Consider the following 24980-nt stretch of genomic DNA (forward strand, 5'->3'; position numbering starts at 1 on the left):
GCATACAAGAACAACTAAGCCATTGACTGTGAATGTTATCTAAAGGGGTTAAAAGAAATCAGACTTCCCTGTGGGCTGTGCATAGGGTATGCATTATGTGCTGTCATTAAAGTATTTTTTTTTTCTCTGTTAAGCAAGCATCCCCTGCTGGGACATCTCTTTGGTTTGGTGGGAGTCTGGCGTTTATACATGAAGTGTGTGTTATCAGCTAGAAATTACTTCACATAAAAATTTAATGGTATTGTCCTAGCTATTTTTCAATTAGTGCATGTGTCTTATTCATATGATTTGGATTATTAAAGACATGAATTATAACTCTGTGGTAAAGCATGATTGGATTTTTTTTTCCTCTGCTATAATCTTATGACTGATGAGAAACTCTGAACAACTAAAATGAATACAATTAAAATAAATGAAGCCTTACTATTGGCAATAATGCTAAGCTGCTAACTTATTTTATATTGGCTATTTAAGGCTTTCATTCAGATTACCTTTAAAACTACATAGTATTCAATTACTACACCTTTCTCTTTGCTTTCAGCTCCTTGTGTTTAAATACGTCAGTGTCATGGAGTAGTAGGGTTTTGAAAAATATTTGGAAGGGCACCAAGCCTGAATGTTTTGAGAGCACTAAGCAAGATACAAACACAGGACTGAATGTATTTTCATGGAGATTGAAACAGACTTTTTTTTTTTCTAAGAACATTATTAAAGAAAACCCTGGATGCTTCCAAAAGACAGTAGAACCAGTCAATGGATAGAGCTGTTTTGCTTAATTAAAACCAAATCTTTTTGCAAGCCTTTTGAAATTGAATAATCAATGAAAGACCCTAGCAATCTCTTTTGTGTCTTATTTTTAAGACAAATTAGAATCGTTTATTTTGTAAGATATGTATTTTTAAAGATAAGTAAGCATGTGAATTTTGGAAATGTAACTGGGTTATCTATTGGAGGTTATGTTGCAATCAGTCACAAAACTTAGTTACATTTGTGCCACTCTTTCTGTTCTAATTCATACTTTTGTTCAGCATTTTTATATCAGATATCTCTATATGTAATATAAATTTTATAACAGACCACTTGTTTGTTTTACATTTCTCTGAATACTTTGAGACTACTGAATTTTCTCCAACAACTTGAATTTAATTGAAATATAACTTTAGGCAAATTTATTTTTCTTCACTTTCCACAAGTCCAATGAATAATGATTGGACACATGGATATTTTTTCCTTCAGAATTACCCTTTTGAAGGGACTGATTAATTAAAGGGGAATCCTCCAGAGGTGTATTATTCCAATATCTCTCTCAGCACCCCATATATTGATCTATTTAACATCTTTCTTGTGTAAAGCTCAGAACAACAGTTTTGAGTCTCTCTGAAAATATAGCATCAATCTATGCCACAATTAGAATGTTATGAAATGAATCAACTCATATGCTGATGCAAATCTGAAATGGTTTATGGTGAAAAATTTTTAAATCAATGAAATCAAATATACTCTCTGTCAATCTTTGAGTGAACCTACTCCCTTCTTGGATTATTTTTAATGACCAAAAAAGTATGTGTGTGTGTGTGTGTGTGTGTGTGTGTGTGTGTGTGTGTGTTGTATTAGATATATGTAGATATTGGGAGGGCAATGCATTACTCTTCCTGTTTGTCCCTTCCCTTCTATTTCCTTTGAGAAATTAAAGAATTATCAAAAAGTACAACAAATAATCTAAGAAACATGTTACTCTTACTGCCCTAAATTATTGGCTATGTGTTGCTTTTTTTGGTTCAGATAAAAAGTTTCAATATCATAAAATATGAATTTTTTCATAAACACTAATTAATAATAAATGGATTCTTATTTTTTAGCCACAATTTCCTTAATGTTAACTATTGAAATTTACTGAGATATCTAGAAGAGTCTACAAGGGAAATCCTGCTAGTTTTCCAAAAAGAGAATTCAATAAAGTTGATAATGTTGATTCATTTGGGAGCACTCAGTTGGCAGGAACCAGAGAGGGACTGTAATTTGGAAAGTTTAGCACGTTGGCATAGAAGGAAACGTAAATCAGTTTGCATGCTGTCACATTTATTTCCTCACCATGATTTTATCTCTCTTTCATTATTTTGTTGTTCTTCTTGGAAGTAAAATTTGTCTACATTGCTTTATTTTACTTTTTTGAGGGAGTCCATGGCATATCTTTTAAAATATTATAAAAAGTGGTTAAAGATGCTACATTTAAAATTTTTAAAAAATGAATAATTCTGAGAGTGAGGTGGTGGGAAACTAGTTCGAATTAGTAAAAGAAAAAAAAAAGTAATAATAAGAGTGTGAGACTACTGATCCAAGTTAAATTTCATTGTTCTCTATTTGGAAGAGGGACGACATTATTTTGCCAACTTTCAAATATGGTTCACTCAAAAATTGTCAGCTCCAAGTTTGTGGATCACATCTCAGAATTAGTTTGGCTCAGCTCAGCTATGTGACTTTTGGTTTGCTTTTACTTTCAATTCTCTTGGTAATTCTGAAGGAAAGAATGAATTTCACAAAGGAATCTTTTTTGCACATTGCAAACCACCTTTCTTACAAAAAAAAAAAAAAAAAAAGTAATTGTGTGATTTATGTTTTCCTGAAAAGAAGGCCCTAAATTAAAGTTAACTGAAATTAGAAAAATGTTATAAAAACACATTTTCTCTTTGAAAGCTTTCATAAATAAGTGTGTTTCTTTTTTTTCCTTTACAATGTAACAGTTGTTTTATTTTGTATAGAATGATAAAGGTGGCTCAAATTCTATTTAATGTCCACTAATTTAAGCATTTAGTTGGATATTGTTATCACTTATATTCACATATGGCTGTACTGGTGCTGCTACCCTTGCTGCAGCTGACATTGTTTTACATTTAGGAGAGTGAAAGGGATAGGAGAATGTTCTTTCCAGTCTGAATACACAGACATGAATGTGTACTTCAGTATCTGCTCTTTAATTTTGTAGTCCATCACAGGGCTTCTTTGCATGATTAGATCTCCCCCATCCTTTTTCAAGGCAGGTGGTTTCCTATTTTTCAACAAAACTGAAGGGAAACCTAATCTTGTTGTCAACCGGTAGATCATTAAAAATACTTCTTGATGATAGATCACCATGTGAATATTGGCATGAAGTGCTGACCAAGTTCAAATACTTCTGGAAAATTTCTATGAAAACAACTGTTCCATTTCCATCTCTTTATTTTGTGAACAAATTTTCCTGTGCTATGTTTAAAAAAGGTGAAAAATAGAATAGACTTGATGACATGCTGTGTTTCATACTGGTCAGAATGATATTTACTTATTAATAATGAGCAAATTGAAAAAAAAAAACCTGCCTCATTCATCACATTGTGAGAGTAATTGCCCCCAAAATTTACTTTTACGTTTAGTAATTATCAAAATTTGAAATCTAGGTATCCTGTTTTGGCAAATTCTGCATTTTACTAGTATTAATAATTCAATATAGAACACTTAATTTTAACTCCAGAGACTTGAAGGACAAGAGAAATAGATGCCATTGTTTTCTATTTACACACACACACACATATTATCAGAGAGGTGTTATAACAATAAGAGACTTTCAAGCGTGCAAATATATGAGGTAAAATTATGTCATGAAAGTGGAATTGATATAAGTTCAAGACAAAATATTAATGTAAAACTGAAAGGAGAGGTTATCCATATTTATTTAAATGGATGACATTTGTATATGTCAAAGCACCACTCAGGTTCTATTGGATATATTTAAAAGACTCTTGGAATAACATTATTTTAAAAGCCAATATATCGTTATCTGGAAATTGTATCTTTTGCAACTGTTTAAACTTATAATGACTATTTTATTTACATATTAATTTAACACCATATGAGGGAGTATCTACCTTTCAAAATTCTTTTGGAGTTTATGAATAAATATGTTTGAACAATACGGTCCTATGCCAAACCCCAACCTATTTGCTTGGGGTTTTACCAATTGCTTAACTCTGGTCCAATCTTTTATTGGATCACCACAGATCATGAAGCAGGTATGAGTCATTGTGAATTAGTTATCCTTCTTTGGGCACTTAAATTGGAGACTTCTCACTTCTCTCTGGTTCACACCTATCTCAGAGCTATTAAGATGTCCTTTGTTAAAAGTCTAGCCCTCCTTTAACTAAAAAAAGTTTGTCTCTTCTTTGTATTGTCCATAGTCATCCCAGCTGGAAGTAATTGCCCTTTGTATCTTTTTAAGAATTAGCTTGTACCACTTCATAACACTTATCTGACACTGCCTTTTAGGTAGATTCTGAGCATTTTCTTTCCTATATAAACTCTGATGTGGAGAGACTTCCATGAGTTTATAAGCTTCACAGTGCCATATATAGAATCCAATATATAGAAGGGTAATTTATTAAATGGATACATGAATGAATTAGATATATTAAAAGGGAAATGTTTTTAATTATATCAAAGCTCCTTTGACGTGGCTTTCTTGTAACTTTTGTCTTGGAAATCTCTGGGGATACTGCAATCAGCTGAATGTATATATAGACCAGTGAAGGAGACAGAGTCAATGTTGAAGAAACCATACCAGGAAAAATATTTTATTTTTATTTGTTTTAAATGTTTACTTGTTTTTGAGAGAGAAAGACAGAGCGTGAATGGGGGAAGGGAAGAGAAAGAGAAAGAGACACAGAATCTGGAACAGGCTCCAAACTCTGAGCTGTCAGCACAGCACTCGAGCAGGGCTCAAACTCAGGAACAGTGAGATCATGACCTAGGCTGAAGTCTGATGCTTAACCAACTGAGCCATCCAGGCACCCCCAGGAAAAATATTTTAGATAGCTAAAATTACTGAGATTAGGAAGAAATGACATCAGGAGGAGTTGAGACTAGGAAAAAAATAGAAGCATTTTCAATTTGTCATGCTACCAAATCAGGTAGGAGTGATTTTGAATGGGATGGGAGGGGAAAATGATGGGCTGAACCCACAGGTAAACACACAGGGAGGAACAACATCAAAGGAGATGGAAGGAAGCAGGAGACTTGGTCAACAGATTTTTTCTTTTTTCTTTTTCTGATCCAGCTTGTAGGAATCTAATCTAAGAAGTGTATGGCCAGAACAGCTGTACCTTTAATGGTTTTATTACTTTTTTTTCACAGCATGAGTTCCAAAGTAATCAAATTACTTAGACAAATATAAAGGGTTTTTTCCATTACATTTTCTCATAAGATTTTTGTTTTGTTTAGTTTTTATTAGGGAATGAAATATTTCTCAACTTTTCTAAATTTTAAAATAATGTTCCAGAGGACAGCTATCTATAATCTAGAACCTACGAGTGGTCTCATTCCTCAAATAGTGCTTTTAATAGTCTCATAACAGTTGAGCCAACGTGACTGCCAGAACCAGAAGTCCAGTGTTATTGAAACAGTGTCTTCTGGGGATCTAGCAATGTCAGGTTTTTTGTTTTTGTTTTTTTAAACATACAAAGCCCATGGGGTGCCTGCATGGCTTGGTTGGTTGAGTGTGGGACTCTTGATTTTGGCTCAGGTCATGGTCTCATGGTTCATGAGATCAAGGCCCACGTTGCTAGATCCCCAGAAGACACTGTTTCAATAACACTGGACTTCTGGTTCTGGCAGTCACGTTGGCTCAACTGTTAGGAGACCATTAAAAGCACTATTTGAGGAATGAGACCACTCGTAGGTTCTAGATTATAGATAGCTGTCCTCTGGAACATTATTTTAAAATTTAGAATCTGCTTGAGATTCTCTCTCTCCTGTCCCTCTGCTCTTCCCCCACTCATGCATACACACTCTCTCTCTCTTTCTCTCAAAATAAATAAACCTAAAAAAAAAAGCATGCAAAGCCCAGGTTTCTGACATGGTGAGTGTATTTTGGGAGCTAATTTGTTATACATTCTTACACTTTTCTGTTTTGAAAGAGAACAGCAATTATCTTAAAACTGGTTTTGTTTGCTTGCTGATCTTGGATTCTTGAAATGTACTATATACTCTTTTTGGTAACTGATAGCAAAAACTCAAGAATTTCAACAGCAAATTTAATTATAGGAATAACTAGATTAGGCAAAATCTTGTGAGGAGTTTCCAGTAATTATAGGACACTGATAAGGAAGTAATAACAATTAATTACCAAATTCTGAGAGGAAAAATAACCTTTGAAAAATATATGTTAATGAAATACTGCCTTTCCTGGGTATATAGAATTTATACTGTGACATTAAGGTTTTTGAGATCTGTATTTTAACAGAGAAACATATTTTCTTCTTCCCTCATATACCACTACAGAAATAAAAATCCAAGAACAGACAGAAAGACTTATAAATATATATAATCTCTTTCATTTATAGATATATAAAACTGCATGCACACATGTACAGTTATATCTGCATTCATGACCTTATAGTTTAGATGATGAAACTAATAATGTAAATGAAGATGTCCATGCATTTGGATATAAGTGAAAAATCAGTTTTGTAATGGTCACATATCAAGATAATTACATTCTAATAATAACACACATTAGGTACCATGATTATGATAAACTTTATATTAGGGTTGATTCAGGAAAAAAATATTTATAGGCTACATTTTTATTAAATTAGGATAAAAATAGCTTTACTGAATTCCTGGGGAGGGCATCATTATCCTATAATTTATAATACTTGCTTTATTAAATAGAAAACTATGAAAAAAAATTGATATTCTCAAAGACCATTTATTTATTTAAAAATTATTTATTGAGTGCCTACTATATGTTATAATACCTACTAAATACCATTCTAGTCAATGAAGAAAACTAACAAAATCTCTGCTCTTTTGTAGCTTATATTGTTAATGGAAGATGGAAATAATACAAGATATGTGTAATAAGGATAAATACTATCAATAATAGAAACCGGGATAAGGAAGTAGTGAATGATAGTTCCAAGTAAATGTTCTTTCCAATGGATTTGATCAGGGAAGGCTTCCCTCTATCTCTGGGCACAGTGAAAGAGAAAGCCCTGGCAATATCCAAGTTTTCAGAAGGAAGCAGCAGTGAGGGCACACCTGAGCTTGTGTTCTAGGAAAAACAAAAACAAACAAACAAACAAACAAACAAACAACAAGAGTCTAAATATAAATAGAGTGAGCAAAAGGGAAAAGTAAATAGGATCAGGCCAGAGATAGGCTGGAGGTAAGATCACAGATGCCTTGAAGGACATCAGTAGGACCTTAGTATATTTGGAATGAGCTAGAATTATTGAAGGATTCTGAGCAGATGAATGGCTTGTGTAATTCTTTGCTTTGCAGAGAACAGATCTTAGAGCAAAATGAAGCAAGATACCCAAATAGGGGCCATTACAATAATTTGTGGGAGACATGAGAGAGTTCTGGGACAGGATGATAGCAATAGAGGTAGAGAAAAATGGTAGGATTCTGCACTGATTTTGAAGGTATAGCCAATGGAGTTTTGAGGATGTGAAAGGATGCAGAGAATATGTAATTTATGTACCACCCTTAGGAAAATATGCCCTTTGGAAGAAAATTCATGATGAACTCTAACCAAAAGTACATGAAATCACAATGGCTGCTGTTGAGGACAGTGACTATCAAAATTAACCTGGTGAGAAATAATGGTTACTTAAAGCAAGATTTTGGTGATGAGGGTGATAAAATGTAACCAGATGCTAATATATGTTGAAGTGGGTACTGACAGAAGTTCTGATGGAATGACTGAGAGAGATAAGAAAAAGTGAAATCAAAAATTATGCCAAGAATTTTACTTAGAGAAAGATTTTAAAATCTGGACAGATTTTTATAATCATTGCTTTGAATTTGGTTATCTTTCCATTTCTCAAATCTGGATGGTCCAAGGCTATTCATAACCAGTTTTTAACACACCTGAACGTTCACTGACTTTCTAAATGTAATGTCACTTTTGACCCTTGAGGCAACTGTGTAACGTAAGGAAGTAAAAATTGTTTCAGTTTTACAGACGGAGATGAGTTTGGGGGAGGCTGCATGTCTTGCCCAAGGGTACAGTTCTACTGATGGGCAGAGTGTGGATAAAAACCCAGACTGGCTGACCCTAGTTGTGCAAACATACTGCCTTAAAAACTAACGCTATGTTTATAGAATTCACACTAGTTGTAGAATATTGAACATCTTTCTGGGTATAACCTTTACAAAGGCAAGGATCTTTGTCTGTTTTGTTCACTGATGAGTTTCAAGTGCCTAGAATAGTGCCTGGTACATAGTAGCAGGCCACTTAATCAATATTTCTTAAATGAAAAGAAAAATCTGCAATCTTGCCTGCTATATTTGATATGCTTAACTCAAATGAAATTTGAGCATTAATCTAAGCCAGAAGTGGCCCAACTTTACTTTAAAAGGGAAATTAGTTGCTTTCATAGGGAAAACAGAAATATTTTGGTTTTGATCATGGATTAGAACTATGAACTCTACTCTAATACCATTAGAACACCAAACTATGTTTGAATATCTTACTTCCTGCTCTTTTATCATGTTCAATTATCCTATAAGATTAATGCTATTAATTAGCTATTTGTGAAAGAGAAAGCCAGCTTATCCCCCAAATACATTCTGCCCCTTCCAAAGGATAACCCAGCCAGGGACTATAATTCATGTGTACTGTTTATCCAGATATAGTCATATAATTCATTCTGTCCACTGAAATGTGACAGTAAATTGTGGCCCCATACCTGGGCCTTGTTTCGAAGGAGCTCATAGGGCATCTCCATATTATCTTTGCTTGCTTGCTAGCAGAACCTCTTGACTGATGAGACTAGGACACAGATTTATCATCTCACAGGAACTGGAATATTATGAATAAGAAATGAACATCTATTGTCAATGAAAAAAATTTTGTTATAGTGACCAATGTTACCTATATATAAATATATATATATATATAATATATAAAACATTGATCTAAAGATTGGATAGTGATAAAACAGATATTAGGGGTCAGTACAATGGAGATAGCATGTTTGCAGTGGCAAAGCTTGTGATAAAACTGTTGCCTTCTAGGTAGACCAAATGCCTTCCAAGCCTATGGCTCTAGGCCCAGAAGTTGGAAGACAGAATATTGCAGTCTGTGTTTGTTGTTATTTTCTGAATTTTACAAGATATTACCAGAAAGAGATGAATTCAGGCAAAACTTGACTGGTCTTAAGAGTGTAAATAAAAGGGAATAGATAAAATCCAGAAATCTCTGACCTCATAAAGTTTGGGAAAACTTCAGGTTCTGGACCCCAATTGGATGAGATAAGGTTGATAAAATCCACTAATATTTCAGCTAAACAGTTGGGCTCCATGTTGTAGTGAAGGCAAAAGAACTTTGACTGTCATTATTGACACATGGAATTCCCTAGAAGTAAACAAATCAGAAGCCTACTAACTTTGAAAGAATTGTATTGGCAAGGAATTGTGAGCCAGAGTCTTATCAGAGAGTTCTGTCATTCAGGGTAAGGGTTTTCACAATGTCTGTCTGACAGGACTTCATTAGTACTATGTACCAAGAATACCATGTGTTTCCCATTCTTCCCTTTTCTCACTGGGAATTTTTTATGGTGATTATCCTGTCTCTGCTGCAGTACTGTATGTTGAATGTCAGGGGTGTGGAAGGAAGACAACTTGCCTTTTAGTTGATCCATCCCCAGACTAAAATTTGCAACATATGGATCTGATGGAGAGGACTGTGTCACACTCAGAGCTCCTAAATTTTGATCTGGATGCTGTGACTGGACAGCTTTAGGGTGGGGGTGAGTTCTGGGGGCGGGGAGGAGGAAGAGTGCACAAGATGTTCACAATAGAATCTGTGTTCTCTCTTTTATACTGTTGAACTCAACCACTGGAAGAAAGTGATTCTACTAGAAACTACATTGTCCAATGCATTTACATCTAGATGAGTCATTTGAATTAGTTTTAACGGATGGAATATGTATGGAAGTGTATGACTAGATCATAGGGTATGTGTGGTTGTTGAAGAGGGGCAGGAAATAAGATTAGAAAAGAAGATTAAAGTCATATCATAAATTGTATAAAAACTAAGGAAAATAATTGATGGAAGCATGATGAAATGGAGCACAGAGTTCTGGATAGAAGATCTTTTCTTTTTTTCCTACTCCACTAACCTGTTGTTCAACACTTTATGAATAGTATGATAATAACAACAGTAATAACTACACAAATATTTATGATATTTATTTACCACATTTTTTTGGAACAAATATGCACATAGGGATGTCAGCAAAATAGTTATGTCCTTAGTAGTTAATCTTTGGCTCCTCAGAAATGCATATAGACTATCTCTACAACAACCCAATGGGAAGACTTCAAAGAAGAGATGAAATATCATTCCTCTGCCCCTTGTGGTCACTTAGACAAACTTTCCCACTGCCTATTTCTTCTTGATGGTCCTTGATTTTCCTATAGATGCCTTTCTCTCTTTTACCAGCATTGTGGAGCTTTAGAACTCCATTTTAGGCCCTGTTTACTCAAGTGTCTGATTCTGACTCTTTGGCACTCACTCTATCAGAATTTGGAATTCTTTGGGTTTTTTGTATTCTAGATGTGGGTGGAATGCGTTTGTAGGTCCTCTCCCAACTTGATGGGCCTGTACTTGCATACATAAAAATCATGTATGATTTTTATCATAGGGTAAAATCACTAGGGTAAACATATTAGTTTCCTGTGGCTACCATAAAATATTACCACAAACTTTGTGGCTTAAAACAACAAAAATTTATTCTGTCTTAATTCTCAAAAGCAAAAGTCTGAAATCAAGATTTCAGGAAACCCATGGTCCCTCTGGAGGCTCTAGGAGAGATTCTGTTCCATGCTCTTCCAACCTTTGGTGGCTTCAGACATTCTCTGAATTTCAACTGCATCATTCCAGTCTCTACCTCCATATTCTCACTGTCTTTTCCTCTTCTATTTTTCTTCTTTTCTTTCCATATAGAATTCCCCTCTACTCTATTTTATAAGCACACTCATGATGACATTTAAGGCCCACCCAGATAAAGATAATCCAGGGTAATCATCTCATCTCATGATGTTAATTACATATAAAAAATTATTTCCTCAAATGAGGTAACCTTTACATGCTCCAGGGATTAGGACTTGATATCTTTGGGTGTCTGTTATTCAACCTACTCTAGTAAGTTTGATTATTTTCATTTTATAGATGAAGAAACTGAGATTCAGAGAGATTAATTTGCAGAGATTCAATATTATTAAATGATCTAGCCAAGCTTCAGGCTACACTGACACTGAATTAATTTCTTCTATAATATGTTATTTCCCTTTATAAGTAACATGTATTAAACTTCTATGATAGATCTGGTATGTACTTTCATTTCAACCCTGACAACATCCTGTAAGATATTTTTAACTCCATTTTATTTATAAAGATGCACAATGATTAATTAAATTGGAAATGTAATAATTTTCCCAGAATTATGGGTCTGTAGAGCTGAGATGTGCACATATGTTTATCTGTTATGCTTCTTAATGTTTCTCAATGTCTTTACTCAACTTTAAAATGAGATCCTAAGGTAAGCTATCTAAAGTCCTAACTAGCTTTAAAGAAAACCTCTATTTCTTCTGTGGGTTTAAAAAATGTTTTCCCTGGGTGCCTTGGTGGCTCAGTGAGTTAAGCGGACGACTTCGGCTCAGGTCATGGTCTCAAGGTCCATCAGTTCGAGCCCCGCGTTGGGCTTTGTGCTGACAGCTCAGAGCCTGGAGCCTGTTTCGGATTCTGTGTCTCCCTCTCTCTGACCCTCCCTCATTCATGCTCTGTCTCTCTCTGTCTCAAAAATAAATAAACGTTAAAAAAAATTTTTTTAAAAAATATTTTCCCCTTATGTACAACATTTTTCATGAAACGTGTCTATAAATGTTTTCATATATATTGGATGGAGGTAATTGCTTTCTTTTTTTTTGTTTTTTGTTTTTTTGTTTTTTCCCTAGAGGAAAAGCATTCTTATGTCCCAGATTGGTGTGTAAATAAAATCACTGAATTTTGAGGTCTATTCTGTTATAAAATATTTATTATAAAACACAGATATATCTTTTAACAATCATTTATTTTTCATGGATTATTACATTTTTTTTTCATTTTGCTACCAATGTTTGGGTGATAGGTACATTTTTCCCCCCATTTATACCTTTATACTTACACTCTCAGCTCAATAACCATTGAATCAGTGGTAGATCACAAACATTGGGGATAAAAGACAAATAAGATGCAGTTGTGTACTTTAAAAAACTTGTAGTCTAGTTGAGCAGCCTGGCAAATAATTAAGTCAATCATCAGATAATATGATAAAGGCAGTAATAAAGAAGCGTTCACCATGCTACAGGGCTCAGAGAGAGGGTATAACTCAGCTAGAGGAAGGATCACCACATTTTGTTTACTGACTGAAAGTGACTTCATATTTTCTTAAATTCCTTTGTTGTGAGTACTCAGTAAATATTTATAAGATAGATAATCTTAATTTTTTCATGTAAAATAATACTAATACCAAGCCAGATATGATTTGATCTATAAATTCTGACAAAGTATGAAAGAGGACAGTAGTGACCCAAAGTAACAACTCAATGATTTTTTGATGTTTACTGCTAGGAAATTCTTTCTTGTATCTAACCCAAATCTCTCATGTCAATTTCTAAGTCAATTTCCTTTTCTTCAGGTCTTGGCAGATGGAGTTTACCAGGATGAAAAACTCATCATATCTTCTTCCTTTCTGATCTTTCTCCTTGAAACTTCAGTGTTATTTAGTGTTTTTTAAAAATATTTTTATTTATGGAGGATAGTTTGGCATGCCATTTCATACTTTCTCCTTCACTAAATTTTGAAGTCATTGTAACTTCAAATTAAGTCTGATATTTCTAGGATAGAGTAATGTAGTTTAGCGTATAAAACTGAATCTGAAACGTGTCATAAGAAATATTTGATTGGTAAACTATACCTGGTTTTATGGATACTTTGCTTATTCATTTAAAATGAGTGATTGATTTTTAAAAAACAGAGGAAGGATTTGTCAAAATATTTGTATCAAAAGATCATTCTACTGGAATTAGGATGTTATTGTTGAAAACCTAACTGATATTTTTTGGACTACTATATATTGTCTCATGTGACAAATAAAAGATTTACTCAGCTAAAATATAAAATGACATGGAATAAAGTAATTATTCACAATGCCTTGCATATACTGTTTAAGACCTTAGTTTCTGAAATAAAAGAAACTGTCAAATAAAATTATTATTCTGTTTTCCTAAAATTCTTTAGAAATGATTGCCCTTCCAGAGTCCTATTGAATTTTCCCTGAGATTTTTATTTATAGCTGATGAGGTGCTCTAAAGTTGGCTATAGATTTTTAACCTCAACAATAAACCTGAGACTATGTATGCCTTTTCTCACTTTCTTGTTTTCACACTCAAAATCATTTATTAAGTCCTCCTGTTGTTTTACACATTTGGAAGCTCTAGGATTGAAACAAACCATTTCATTAGACACAGGAGCTTACAAACTCAGATCAACAATGTTAAAAACAAGTTACATTATCAGCACAGTTACTGTAGACACATTACATGATTATAATTTTCTTTGTTGGGAGAAACATTTGAGGGTCTGTGTTACACATGCTGTCTAAAATTAGAAGGTCCTTGATTTTTCCTTTAAAGCTAAGAAAAAGACACAGATTAAATATATGTTATTTTAAGCTGAACATGTTAAGGGGAATTATTAAATTCCTACTATGTTTTTGATCTGTAACTATGTATTTTATACATTATATCAGTTAATCCTTAAAACAACAATGACCTATCAAAGAGATGGTAGTTTTTTAATCCTTTGCTTTTTTTCTGACAGGTAGAAAGATCCTTTCAACTTTCCTGGGACTTGCCTACTGTGTGCAAAGTTCTCCATTCTTGTGCAGTGTTGGTGAGAAGAAAAATATTTCCATGAAAATTTCAGCAATTGAAAATGGCTTACACTGTGTCTTTTTCCTGAGAGTCTACGTTAATTTTTTTTTTTTTTTTTTTGCCGTTTAAAATTCTTATTATTTTGTTTTAAAGTAGCCGTCACAATGTGACCATTAGCAGAGTGGTTTCACCAGGGTTATATCCGTTCTTCTCATGCCATGTCCCCCAGGATTTACACCATATGTATGTTCTGAGAATGTTATACCACTGATTTTTAAAATTTCCAGTTCTAGGACATGTACTATCTTTGTCCTCAGAACTTTTCCTAATGCTTTGTTAAATATGGTTTTAAAAAAGGTGGGTGGTCTAGGCTGAGTTTAGTTTAAGACTGTGGATACCAATGGTATCATGTGTGGAAGAGTTTCTGTCTCTGTCATTGTTATATATCATACCGCTGGAGTTCCCTTTTATAGCAAACTTATATTTTGTTTGGTTAAGGTTAAGAGAAAAGCAGGAGAAAATTTCTCCAAAGTAAATGGTTTTCGCAGGCATGTGACCTGAATATTGTTACTCCAGAAGGAAAAACTTATTCTGATATTATACTGCTTTTATAAGAGTCTCCTTCCTGGTCATATTTTGTACGTGTTGAAGTAGCCTTGTCGGAGACATTGAGTGGAAACTTTGGGTCATAAAAAACAAAAATTCCTTCCTTCACTTGTTAGATATGTTTATGAAGTAAAATTATTTTGTGGGCTGCTAGTTTTCATTACATCTAACATATAACTTAGCTAAACTGAGAAGTGGCCTTTAATAGCACTTGGGTGACTGCCCAGGTGTGAGGAATCCTTTGGGATTAAAGGTGGATGATACTTAATTCATAAAAAAACTTTGTTAATTAAAAGGGGCTCTTAATTCCTTGGTATGTATATCTAAATCTGGTTAGTAACTAGTTTGCCCTGTTAAAAAACAAACTTCAACATATTTAGAGGTTAGGTTTGAAAAACAACTCTCAAAATTTAGCACTTTTTATCTTGACACTGATCTAATCTTTTTTAGATGTGTCTAAAGCAATAATTTCTATTTATTTCCTTTAATACTTCCACAAAGTTCCTTACAGTAGAACATATTGAGGCCAAATTGTAGTTTTCTTGTCAATTCTGTCCTTGCTCAAGAATCAGTGAGATTTGAATAACAGTGGGGACAGAATTCATCCATAAAGTAAGGGCCTACAGGGGCACCTGGGTGGCTTAGTTGGTTGAGTGGCTGACTTGATTTTGGCTCAGGCCATGATCTCATGGTTCAGGAGATTGAGCCCTGTGTCAGGCTTTGTGCTAACAGAATCCCTGCTTGGGATTCTCTCTGTCTCTGTCTCTGTCTCCCTCTCTCTCCCAAACAAACAAACAACAAACAAACATCTTTTTTAAAAAAAGTAAGGCCCTACTGAGTTTCTCAACATAGGTGATTCTCCTTGATTCATAGTATTGTGTGCCTTATGTATGTTGATTCTTGAGAACAGAAATAATCTGTGCTTTTCTTAAAAAAAATGGCTGATTTGTTTTCATCTCATTTCTTTTGGAGTTTTTTTTTATTGGATCAAATTAAAATAAGAACATATAACAATTTATGTTTTGTCAAATCCAAATAATTTTGTCAAATTTATGTTTATTGCTTTGTTTCTGCAATATCAACACGAGGATCAGTCTTCTGGGACCATAGTTCCTTTTTGGTATAACATCTGTATTAAAAAAAAATGTGTGCTTGTAGTCAGCAAGTCTACATATAAGTCTAGATGCAGGGGAAACTCAGAAGTCAGCTTTAAGAGAGGAAATGCCCTTCTCTGGTGTCAGAGTCAGCAACGTTCTAGCCGCTAGTACAGTAGCTGGCATAGGGACAGTAGTATGGACTCAGCTGAGAAGGTAGCAGTGAAATAGAAGCATTTGAGGCCAGTGTCAAGTGGATAGAATGTAGGGTTTGAACAGATAGTGGTAGGAGTGTTTGATGATACAAAAGTGATGGTGGTAGCTAAAAAAGCTTCAGATTACAATGTATAGAAAAGCAATGCTTTTATTGTAAGACTTAAGTTTTTGTTATTTCTTGTAAAGAAATTTATCAATGACTGGAGTCACCACTGAAGTCTACTGCAGGAAGCCAGTCATAGAAATAATCTTAGGGAACTCAGAGTAATAGTTTCAACTTGCCTTCAACAAAATCCCTAGTTTATTGTGCAGAGGTAAATCATCCTCTTTAGGGAGACCTGAGAAATGCTTGGTCCATTAAAAAACAAAACGAAACAAAACAACCTTCTTTCTGTCTTTAATGGTGAACTTTCTTTAAGACTAGATGAGGGCACCTAGGTTGCTCAGTGGTTGAGCATCAGACTCTTGATTTCAGCTTTGTTCATGATCCTTGTGGGATCAAGCCCCATGTCAGACTCCTTGTTGAGCATGGAACATACTTAAGATTTTCTCTCTCTCTCTCTCTTTCTCTCTGTCCCCCCGCCCCCCAAATAATAAAAAAGACTAGATGAAATCATATGGGCTGAGATGAACAAGAGAAGCCTTGAGCTGCTATGAGAGAATTAGGCAGAAAGGTCTAATACATAGATAGTTTTCTTCTCTGGGTAATATCCCTGGTGATTCAGGCCAAGCCCTGTGCTTTTGAGTGGGTGTTTGAGGACTGATTTTTCCTACTCCCTTCTACTTTCATTGGTTCCCCAGAGTTGTGTTTTGTTTTGTTTTCAACATTTGCACGTATGATCATTTTTTAGCTTAGCTAACCACTTTTGGCTATTTACTGCTGATAACTGGCTTACCAAATCATAGTTCATTCAATGTAGTTAGACTACAACATCCTTCACTTTATAGAAATGAGATTTACTTATTGTACCAATGATTATAATTAAAATTTTCATATTGGTTCCAAAGAAACATAGTCAAGGCAAATAAATTTTGAATCTAGATATGGTTTGAATATTTAATTTTGATCATATTAGAGTCAATAGAGTGATGTAAATATCATGATTTGAATATCAAAGTAGTTTGAAGATATTATTCACTTGATTATTAAAGACTCATACAATCTCAGAAGCTAGTCATGAGGTTTCAAAATAAACCCTTTGCATTTTTAAAAAGCTTTCTTTTTAGAGGGTCTTTTTTTCCTTTGAGTCTAAATCTATCTCTTTAAAACTTCATACATATATTCTAATTCAGCCTTCTGGAATACGCAGCTTTTATTTATCACATGGCTATTGTTCAATATTTGAAATTTTCATGTTCCTTGGCATTATTTTTCTAATATAAACAATCTTATTTACTTCAACCATTTAACTTATGACATGTTTTTCAGAAACTTTGTCTGTAGTCACTCTTAGAATCACCCTAGTCTGTTATTTTCTCTAAATATATGTCAACAGAACTGAATGCCACACTTTAGTCAGTGTAATATCATATCCCTTGTTCTGGATATTCCATTTCTATTAACACATTTTAACATTACAATCGTTTTGTTGGTTTGGTTTGGTTTTGGTTTTGGTTTTCAAGAATATTACTATTTGGCTCATGTTCAACTTACACTGAATTTTGCTTTTTAAGCAGAATATACTTGTTCAGTTGGATTTTCTTCATCTTAAAGAGATGTTATTGTAGTTTTTAAAATATAAGTTCAGAATTGGTTCTTAATAATTTGTTCACTTACCATTCATTCATTCATTCATTCAACAGCACAAGATATAAAAAATTAAACCAGAAAGACAGTGCATTCTTTACCTTATGAATAATTTATATTTTCACATAAGTTTTGCTGTGTTAGGCTTACCTCATCAATATAGCTCAGTACTAGAATTCAGGGTGGTTTTGTTCCCAGGAAGCATTTGGCAATGTCTAAAGACATTTTTGGTTGTCAAAATTGGAATGGGGAGGCATAGAAAGTTGCTATTAGCATCTAGTCTGCAGAGGTCAGGAATCTTTCTAAAGATCTACAATGGACAGGACAGCTGTCTGCCTCCCCTCTAAGAATGAACTGGACATAAATGTCAATAGTGCTAAGTAATATACTCCTGAAGTATATCCAAGAAGATGTACTTTTTAATCCTTTATCAGTAAATATAATGAAACTGTCTTCTATGTCTTTTCTTAATTAGCTATTAAATGATCACCAGAAAAAAAGATGCTCACTAGAAAACCCCAAGCATAAAACCCAGTGACACAACACCAGAAAATTCTTCCTCCTGATTAAGTTTTCTCCATTAACCAATCTCATAGGGCACAGCCTGAAAACAGTCTCCAATTTATTTAATAGTGTTGACATCACCTTGGCCATATTTCTTCATCTTATCAATGATATCTTCAAACAGTTGGCCAAATACTTTCCTAAAATCAAACTATATGGGGTTTACTACCTTAAAGAATAGCAGGAATTACATGTAGCTGGTATTCACCATTCCCTTGTAAGTATGTAGGTTTCTAGTGACTATAACATTCTTCACAAGTACCCCAAAAGTATTTATTTCAGAATCTCCTGTAGATTTATGTCTAATTACTTTTCTAGAAACTTTTTTTACACCTTTTAAAAATATTTGATAATTCTCCATATTTTGAAAACTTTTCATTTTCCAAAGATTTCTCATTGATTACTTGTAGTAGTTTTACAATGTCAGTTTCTGAGCAAATCTCTTATGTTCCTGGCTCTGTGCTTGGCTTTAGACAGAGGTGATTAGTACAGGGTCTCCATTCCTCACTATCTATGGTATAATCTAACATTTTAATAGATAACAAAGGAGAATAATGGCAAGTGGTATAATACACATATAGATTAACAATGGAAATCCAGAGTTGGAAACTAAATTTCCTGGAGTACATCAAGATACTAAGTTAAGTTTCCTAAAGAAGATAGTTGAGTAGGTCAGTAAGAAAGATTTCATTAAGTGGAAAAGTCTTTTGGCATTTCAAGCATACCAAATTCCACAGACAAAATTGGAAAGGCATGAAGTGACAAAGTATTTTAGGGAAGTATTAGATAGTCCAATATAGCATGTGGATTGTGGAAATGGTGGGAAATGCAACGGTAGTTGTGACACATCCATGAATGGCCTTGATGTCAAACCAGGGAGTTTGGGCTTCATTCTTCAGTGTGCCTTTTCACGTTGTGATTAGTTAGAAGGAGAAGCCCATTGGAATTTAATCAACATATCATTCTATTTCTCAAAGCAACACTTTTAAGTAGTTATTAGTCTCAATTGATAGATAGATAGTGTTAGGGGCTGAATGTTACTGGCTCCCTCTTCTGCCTCCTCTCACATTCACATGTTGACATCTAATCAGCAACATGATTGTATTAGAAGGTCATTAGGTCATGAGAGTAGAGCCCTCATGAACTGGATATAGTGCCCTTATGAAAGAAACCCCAGAGAACTTTCTCATCCCTTCTACCCACCCATCTACTCACTACTCAGTGAGAAGATGGCTATCTATGAATGAGAATGTGGGTTCTTACCAGACACCACATCTTCCAAAACCTTGATCTTGGACTTCCCAGCCTCCAGAACTGAGAAATAAATAATGTTTAAGCCACCCAGTCTATGGTATTTTTGTTATAACAGCCTGAAGAGCCTGAGACAAATAGATTAAAAAAAATTCACTGAGATTAATGGATTTTCTAAGTTCATATAAGGTTTATAGATTTTAAAACTAGGTTTGTTTAACAAAAGCCTACCAATTTGGTTAGATTTTGTTTATAGGAGGAAAAATTTGGTAGGCATGATTAGATAAGCTGTGAAAATTTTTAGGAGTTAGTGGGAAAAGACCATATTCTTTTTTCTAATACAAAGACATACAACACTGAAAGAATGCTTGAATGTAGATGCTCATTTCTTAAGTATTTGAATAGCTTAGTTGGAGAAAATGGAACCAAAATATACTCATTAAAAATAGCTTGGATTCTATTTTGGAGAAAATATCAGATAAAGTTTAGAATAGCAGTAACAAAATCATTGCTTCCCCTTTTTCCAACACCAGCACAACCCTTAGTTGGTAAAGATTCAAATATAACACTTTTTAAATAAAATTATGAAGGCTCCAACACCCAGAAAGAAAATGGAAAGAAATTTGGCAAAAGAGCATTTCTTTAATTTTGATGTTAACTCCTATATTGAAATTTTGATATTTCTGTTAAAGTAACTGTTTTATTTACTCAGGGTTCAACAGAGAAACACAACCAATTATCTTTTATATTGATATATATGAGGAGATTTATTATAGGAATTGGCTCATGTGATTATGGAGGTCCAAAAATCCCACAGTCTGCCATCCACAAGCTGGAGAACAAGGAAAGCTGATGGTATAAATTCAGTTCAGGATGAAGGCTTGAGAATCGGGGACCCACTGATATAAGTCCTGGAGTTTGGAAGTCTAAGAACCTAGAGCTCTGAAGTCTGAGGCAAGAAATGATAGGCATTTCAGAAGAGAGAGAGAGAGAGAGAGAGAGAGAGAATTTGTCCTTCCTCTACCGTTTTGTTCCATTCAGGCCCTCAGTGGGTTGGATGATGACCACCACTATCACCCATAATGGTAAAGGCTGATGTCTTTATTTGGTCTACTGAATCAAGTTTTAATCTCTTCTAGAAACACCCTCACAAACACATCCAGAAATATTGTTTTACCAGCTATCTGGCATCCCTTAGCCTAGTCAAGTTGACACATAAAATTAACTATCATGGGAACATACTGTCTTAAATGGTGGAATAACTCTTAAGTTTAGGAAAGAAGATTCTGAATAAACAGTGAAATTCAGAATAAGCACCCCTGGAGGAAGAAAGATTTTGTGTAATTTGCTTAGACACCTGTATAGGTAATACACTAGAAGACACAATCAGATAAATAGTGCCTTGAACTATTTATTTATAAATGGATTTGAATGTAATATGAGGGGCACCTGAGCAGTTCAATCGGTTGAGTGTCCAACTTTGGCTCAGGTCATGATCTCGCGGTTCACAAATTCAAGCCCTGCATCGGGCTCTGGGCTGACAGCTTAGAGCTTGGAACCTCCTTCAGATTCTGTGTCTCCCTCTCTCTTTGCCCTTCCCCACTCATACACTGTCTCTCTCTCTCCCTCTATAAAAAATAAATAAAAAACATTAAAAATTTTTGAATGGTAATTTGATGTGTAATAGACTAACATAAGCCTGAATTTACTCCCGTTACTACTACTTAAAGCATTCCTTCTTTACATATAACCACTGGTGTCGTAGCCAGCCTACAAGTGGCCTGCAGTGATTCTGAATGCTTTCTGATAGTTATACGCTTGTGTTATCTCTTCCTACATGAAATGTTGCTGACCTGTGTAACTGAAAGGATATTAAAGAAATGAGGGCTTTATGGATTTTGAGGCTGGTCCTTGAAAACATCATGGCTCTACTTTCTCTTCCTGGGTTACTTGCTTTGGGGAAATCCATCTGCCATGTCATGAGGACACTCAAGAAGCCCCATGGAGAGGTTTATATGGTGAGGAACTAAGGCCTCCCTCCAACAACCATCACTAACTTGCTTGAATGAACCACCTTGGAAATGGACCCCTTAGCCTCAAACCTTCAGATGACTGAAGCTGCTGCAGACTTGCAGTCTTGGAATAAGAGACACTGAGGCCAGAAACCCCCAAGTAAGTAACTCCCAGATTTGTGACACACAGAAACTGAGCTAATAAAAGTTTCTTGTTTTTAAGCTGCTAAGATTTAGGGTAATTTGTTATGCAGCAATAATTAACAAATACAACTGGCCTAACTCTTCAAGTTAGAATCTGGCACAGAAATATTCCCTTTTCATTGAAAAGGTTTAGTCATACTAAATTAAAGTTGATCGCTGCCTCCAAATTTACATTTTACATAGAAAATGTCTTGGGTCAGCCAACAGTCTCCTAACTGCTTCAATCTGTTTCTCAATAACAATAATAATGCCACTTACTAAGGTGTTATTATTGCTTAAAATTTCATTATATTTTATGTGATGATAGATTTAAAGCAAAAATATTACTCTTATGTTTAGAAAAATGTGGTCACCATTTTCATGTTATTTTAACCATTATATCATGGATATTTCAATATAGGTCTTATAAACAGACACTGAATGCCTTCTTCACTCTAATGGGTCCTTCATGACTTATAAATTATTTCACCTTTCTTTTTCTTGGGATAGACCCAGGCCATGGCATGTACTATATATTAGAAAAATGGGGATGATTTTCTTTGCACTATATCCAGTGGAACATATGTAATGCTTCTGAATGGTTCATTACTTTAGAATTGTTCTGAAAACAAAACATATACTCCTCCCTCTCCAAAAGAACCATATATATCACCATACCCTCAATTTTTTACTTTTAGAAATAATCAGCACTTGAGTCCATATTGTTATTTCTAAGAAGGTATATGTTAGCTCTAGGAAATGCCAAGAAGTTAACTGAAACAATCAATAATAAATAATGTGGGTAGCGTTCTGACATTTCTTTGAAAAAACTAGTTTTAACAATGTATAATTAAGACATTTGTTTGAGTGAAAGAAAAGATTTGGTATGGTTCTGAAATGAAAATTTCAATTTCTTGGCAGTTTTTGATTGCCATTTTGGCTGAGGAGTGTGTGGGAAGGGATGAATTGGGTAAGTCAGGTGTTTTTTCCCGCAATCATGATTTTTGGTGCCAAACCATACTCAATGTTCAATATGGGCTGAAGAGCTGCAAATGTTTGCATCTCTAGCCCCAGGAACTGTGTCCCAGGGTTGACTCCTGGAACATTCTACTTACAGTGCCACGGTGGCTTTGTTCCAGTCTGCAATGGAAGTAAATCCATGGTGCAGCACCAGCACCCATTCTTTACTTATTACTGAGAGTGTAACACCAATAAAACCAAAAGAATAAGAAATGACAGGACAGCTGTCTAATGAGATGAAGGCTAAGGACTGTTAAACTGTGCTAGTTTCTAAATTATGATGCTTGCTCCAATGCTCTCCTCATGAGGGTTTGATATGCTCTGTTATTCTCAGGCAGTTTATGAAATCTAAGAATGGCCTACCTGCCTGTTTCTCTGGGAAGTGAACTGCTTGTAGCTCTTTCAATAGTAGCCCCATAGTAAACCATGATTAACAGAAGTCCAAAAATCTACCTTCCACATTTGCCTCATTGCACAGACTCCCACAGTCCTTTTCTTTCAACTCAGCTGTGACTTGTCATATTGTTGGTTGACGTGTCCCTAACACAATATTGACTCTTGTACAGATGTAGAAACAGATTTCTCCCATAACATTCTTGCTTCTTCACCATGAACCTGAGTTGGGGTGGAGGTAGGGGCAGAAAAGCTAGGCATGTCTTTATTTTTTCCTGTATCATGAGCAGGGGATGAGAGGAACACTCATCATTCCCATGAGCAACTTAGTGCCAAGTAAGGTGGAGATTATTCTATCACTCAACGAATATGTATTCAGCCTCCAGAATTGTCAGGTGCTGAGGATATAATGGTAAAAAAGATACATATGGCCTTCGCTTTTTGTTCTTTCTTTCTTTCTTTCTTTCTTTCTTTCTTTCTTTCTTTCTTTCTTTTTAGTTTCAAGGTGGTGGAAGAGACATAGAGACATATTGCAAGTCTATTAAGTGTCATATATGGAAAAATTTAGGATTCTATGAGACTAGATGTCAAGGGACAAAACCCAGGCCAGGAGATTCTGGCTTATCAATATTATTAAGTCAGGTGTTATCTCTTTTTCTTCTACTGTTGCTTGGTTTATTTTCAGTTTTACATATGCATGGGAATCACAGTGGAGTAGTGATGTGATGAACAGGAATATGCCAATTGACATGGTTTATATAGGACTGTAATGACAAAAAATATTGTCGTCTGTTCGGAAATGTTTACCCAAAGCAAGAGGCAGTGCGGCATGCTTCCAGTAACTGTTTTAGTAGTGATTCTCAGTCTTGGCTGCACATTAGAATTACCTGGGGAGCTGTTAAAAATCCTGATGCATGGGCCACCCCCAAAAGCAATTAAATCAGAATCACTGAGGGTGAGACCCAGACACACAGCTCTTTAAAACTCCCCAGGTTATTTTAGTGTGTAGCCAATTTAAGAATCACTGAGTTTTAGGCTTCCTACACTTTCCAAAACTCCCCAGAAGGACTCACAGCTGCCAATTTCACCACTTCTAGAGAAAAAAAATTACCAGGTGCAAGAAGCTCCTTTTGCCATCCTGAAGTTTTAACTTGATTTTAAAAAAAAAGGTAGAATTACACAGAAAAATGCATAGATCTTGCATAGAGTTCAGTGAGTTTTGACAAAGCATATGCTCATGTAACCAACAAAACAATTGAAATATAGAGCATTGCCAACACCTTAGAATATTCCTACTGTCCCTTTTCATTATTTGCCCCTTTCCACTAGAAACAAAAATTATTCCAATTTCTATTAGAATAATCGACTAATCCATAGATTAGTTTTGGCCATTCTTGGACTTCATAAAAATGCAATACTATGGTATATTCTTTTGTTCTGCCTGCCTTCCCTTAATATAATGTTTTTGAGATTCATCCATGTATCAGAAGTTTATTCCTCTTTATTGCCATATAGTATTCCATTATAGGGATACATCACAATTTGTTTATCCATTCTCCTATTGATCAATATTTGGTTGATATAACGAAATGTGATCCAATTTTTGTTAATATAAATCTCAGTGAACATTCTATGACATGTTTATAGGGACATATATTTTTTATTTCATGTTCACTTCTTCATAACTAAGAATGAAATTGTTGGGTCATGGAGTAGTTGTATATTTAAGAAATAGCAATTTTCAATAGTGGTTATACCATTTTATACTCATGCCAGCAATGAGTGAGACATGAAGTTGTTCTACATATTCTCCAATATTTGGTGTTGCAAATTTATTTTAATTATTGATTTAATTTTAGGCATTCTCTTGAACATGTAACTAACTGTCATTTTATTTGCAATTCCCCAGAGAGTAACAATGTTGGTTTTCTTAATTTGTGT

Source organism: Panthera onca, chromosome B2, assembly GCF_046562875.1.
Source record: "Panthera onca isolate mPanOnc1 chromosome B2, mPanOnc1 haplotype 2, whole genome shotgun sequence".
NCBI lineage: Eukaryota > Metazoa > Chordata > Mammalia > Carnivora > Felidae > Panthera > Panthera onca.